The following is a 4,692-nucleotide window of genomic DNA, read 5'->3' on the forward strand; positions in this document are numbered from 1 at the left end:
AGTCAGTAGATATGAGTTTCTAAAAAATAAGAACTTTAGAGTAATGTTCATAGAATAACAAGTTTTGAAAAGTATTATTTGTCATATTGTAATGGAATATATGGAGAAAAAGAACAAGTTTGCTTTTCTGTTAAAATAGGTTTCTGTTTAGAAAATATTATTTCATTAACTGTAGGGAATAAAAACATGAAAGAATGTTAGCACAAAAAACCTAAAAAAAATACACCTGCAGGAGTTTGCTGGTGGCCCAGCAGATTAAGGATCCAGCATTGTCATAACCATGGTGTGGATTTGTTCCATGGCCTGGGAATTCCCATATGCCAAGGGTGCAGCCAATAAACAAAAATGAAAAACAAAAAACAAAAGAAAAAATCCCATAACATGCAAATCCTTTACCAAATGTATTTTATAGCAGTGAAATTGCTCATATAATTAGCTACTTTAATGCATTTATAACTTTTCCTCAGGTTCATCACAAATTTTTATTCAACTTAAAGTTGTATTTCTTTTTCTTTGGTATAAGACATTCTAAAAATAAGGATATGCTCTTAAATTTCAGGGCAAGCCCTTCACAAGTGTTAATGGAAAAACTACACCAACTGAAGGAAAAGTGGGCTTCCTTTATCCATCACCCACCAAAACATTCTGTAATACAGACATGTGTTTTTCCCCACACTGAGCAATTCTTCAGTTCTTGGCAGACAACCAGACAGGTGTTCTGTGATCTGACACAACTCTGAAACTAATTAGAATTGACAGAGCCCTAAAGGTTACAGGCTTAACCCACAAGATTGTCTCCTCCTCCTCCACCTTCTGATAGTGTGTGGTTGATTCCCTGATACCTGACCAGAATCCCAAAGGGCTTACCATAATCACCCTCTAGCATAAACTCACACATAGTTGGAAGGTGCATTTATGGATAATAAAAGACAGTCTGTTTTCACCTTCATGTTCTTATCATATGGGAAAATTCCATTTGTTTTAAGAATTATGTGTTTGGAAGGGGAAGCTAAATGTATATATTTTTTTATTATAGATCAGTATCACAAAGGAAAGGAGGCTTCAAAAATGTTGCAGCTATACCATGTTGAATCATATAAATTGCTGTTTTTGTAGGTTAAAAAACAATTTTCAAAAAGTCATTGGTTTTGTGGCTTTGACCTAAACACCGTTTTTAAAAATGATTTATATTTTTTCTATTATACTTGGTTTACAGTGTTTTGTCAATTTTGTACTGTACAGAAAAGTGACCCAGTGATGCATACATATATACATTCCTTTTCTCATGTTATTCTCCATTATGCTCCACCAGAAGTGATGAGACATAGTTCCCAGCACTATACAGCAGGATCTCATTGATTATCCATTCCAAAGGCAATAGTTTGCATCTCTTAACCTCAGATCCCCAGTCCATCCAACTACCTCCCTCTCCCCCTTGACAACCACAAGTATGTTTTCCAAATCCATGATTTTCTTTTCTGTGGAAAGTTTCATTTGTGCCATGTATTATATTTCAGATATAATTGATTCCACATGGTATTTGTCTTTCTCTTTCTGACATACTTCACTTAGTATGAGTCTCTAGTTCCATCCATGTGGCTGCAAATGGTGCTATTTTGTTCTTTTTTCTGGCTCAGTAGTATTCCATTTTGTATTTATACCACACCTTCTTAATCCATTCCTCTGTTGATGGACATTTTTGTTGTTTCCATGACTTGGTTATTGTGAATAGAGCTGCAATGAACACATAGGTGCATGCGTCTTTTTCAAGGAAAGTTTTGTCCAGATACATGCCCAAGAATGGAATTGCTGGGTCATATGGTAGGTCATTCCTGGCCTGATTTCTGCTCAGTAGACAAAAGCTGAATGCCTTCCCACTAAAACATGTTAACAAGACACACATGCACACTCTCATCACTTTTATTCAATATAGTATGGGAAATCCTAGCCAAAGTAATTAAACAAGCAAAAGAAATATAAAATGTATTCGAATAGGTTACCTTTTAAAGTTGTACCCCCCAAATACCTAGCAATAAACCTGACCAAGGAGGTGAAAGACTTACATGCTGAGAGATCTAAAAAATATTAATCAAGGAAATTAAAGAGAATTCAAAGAAATGGAAAGGTATTCCATGCTCCTGGATTGGAAGAATGAATATTGTTAAAATAGCCCTACTACCCAAAGCAATCTACAGATTTGATTCAATCCTTGCCAAGTTACTCAAGACATTTTTCACAGAACTAGAACAAACAATCCAAAAATTTAGATGGAACTATAAAAGACTGGGAATTGCCAAAGCAATCCTGAGGAACAAAAACCAGGCAGGAGGCATTAGTCTCCCAATCTTCAGACAATATTACAAAGCCACAGTAATCAATCCAATGTAGTACTGGTACAAAAACAGACACACAGACCAATGGAACTGAATAGAGAACCCAGAAAAAAATCCAGACACCTAGGTCAATTAATCTTTGACAAAGGAGGCAAGAATATAAAATGGCAAAGAGAAAGTCTCTTCAGCAAGTGGTGCTGGGAAAACTGGAGAGCTGCAGCTAAATCAATGAACCTAGATGGTACCCTCACAGCATGCACAAAAATAAACTCCAAATAGCTTAAAGACTTAAATATAAGGCAAGACACCATTAAACTCCTAGAGGAGAACATCAGTAAAACATTCTTTGATATCAACCATACACGTTTTTTCTTGGGTTATGGCCACCAATGGTTTGGGGGAAGGACCTGGGCTTGGAGAGGAGGAAGGGTTCCTGGACCATCCCCTTGGAGACAACCAGATAGATGGGTACATACACTGTGGTGGAGCCCACCAAGAGCCATTTGACAAGCCCTCAGGCTGATTAACCTAAGAAACAGAGGCACCAGTCATAGCCATGTCTGCTGCCTGTTTCACACAATGCAGTCACTGCAGCATAAGGGCATAATACCCCCCAGGGCTAGGCTGTCCTTCCATTGCAACCATTCCACCCCTGCCCCAGTGAAAGCTCTCCAGGCAATCTTGGGCTGAGGCAGCACCCACCATGGGCACCAGCAAATCCTCACTCTGCCCTCACTCCATTCCCCCAGAGAGGGGGTTGGCAGGTGGTTAGGAGAGGAGCGGTGGCAGGGACATAGGCCAGGGAGGTTTTGGTGAGTGGCATGGAAGAGGGGCAGGCCTGCCACTTGGTCAGAGAGCTTCTGGGAGCTTCTGCAGCCCACTAAGCAGCCTCCCACCCACCAGCCATGGCTGCTGAGGCTGCCAGCACTGAATTCTGCTGCCAGAAAGTGCCAGCCTTACCCACCTCTTTGAGTCTCCAAGCCAGGTCTTCATCCCCAGGTGTCTGCATGAGCCACCCTGGGCCTTGTGCCACCTTTCAGGCTGAGCCTGCAGGCTTCTAACCACCAGGCAGGAGAGTGGCATTCAGATATGGGGGTGGTGGGTCCGGTCTGACCACCACCCCTCTCCAGGCCTGCTGCTACTCAGTCCTGAGGGGCTGCTCCATGTGTCCCTGGCAAGGTGCACAGGTTCTCTAGTCACATGCAGCCAAACCTCAGCCAGCACTGTCTGGAAGAGAGCAATCAGAGCGGAGAGGGCAGTGGAGGGGCTGGCCTCACTACCCAGACTGAGGCTCTGTGCTGGCTCCCCACCTAAGTCAAACTCCTGTGAGCAGTGCCACATGGCACTGCCAGCCTTGGTCAGGGACAAGCGGGGCACCCCTTGTGGGTGCTAACCAACCAACCATTGAGGATACCCCAACAGCCACAGAAGATTCCAAAGTGCTGCCTGCAGCCCCTGCTTCTTCAGGCTCTGAGGAGAGATGTGAATAGAGAGGCCCCTGTTGAGGATTGCAGGGAACAGTGACTCTGGGGCAGTAGGCACCTCCAGGCTGCAGGGGAGCAGGTGGGTGAGGGGTGCTCATAGCCACTACGGGCTGGGCTTCAGGCTCAGTAGTACCTCCCACCAACATCTAATGGTGCTTTCTCTTTCCTTCTTTCTTTCTTTCCTTCTTTCTTTCTTTCCTTCCTTCCTTCCTTCCTTCCTTCCTTCCTTCCTTCCTTCCTTCCTTCTTTCTTTCTTTCTTTCTTTCTTTCTTTCTTTCTTTCTTTCTTTCTTTCTTTCTTTCTTTCCTTCCTTCCTTCCTTCCTTCCTTCCTTCCTTCCTTCTTTCTTTCTTTCTTTCTTTCTTTCTTTCCTTCCTTCCTTCCTTCCTTCCTTCCTTCCTTCCTTCCTTCCTTCCTTCTTTCTTTCTTTCTTTCTTTCTTTCTTTCTTTCTTTCTTTCTTTCTTTCTTTCTTTCTTTCTTTCTTTCTTTCTTTCTTTCTTTCTTTCCCCCTCACTCCCCCTACCACTTTTAGGACCACACCTGCAGCATATGGAAATTCCCTGGCTAGGGGTTGAATGGGAACCAGCGCCACAGAAAGCCAAATGTGAGGGGCATCTGTGACCTACACCACAGCTCAGGGCAATGCTGTATCCTTTAACCCATTGAGCCAGTTCAGGGATCCAAATGCATACTCATGGACACTAGTTGGGCTGGTTACCACTGAGCCACAATGGGAACTTCCTAATGAGGATTTTTCTCATGTATTCAAGATATATAATTGATCCAAGCAAACTCCTGCTTGGAAGTATGTGGCAAAAGCAGCTACAGACACACTGAGTGTGAGTCAGTCTCCTTTTCAGATGCAGGGGGGTCAG

This window comes from Sus scrofa, unplaced genomic scaffold (assembly GCF_000003025.6).
Source record: "Sus scrofa isolate TJ Tabasco breed Duroc unplaced genomic scaffold, Sscrofa11.1 Contig702, whole genome shotgun sequence".
Taxonomy (NCBI): Eukaryota; Metazoa; Chordata; class Mammalia; order Artiodactyla; family Suidae; genus Sus; species Sus scrofa.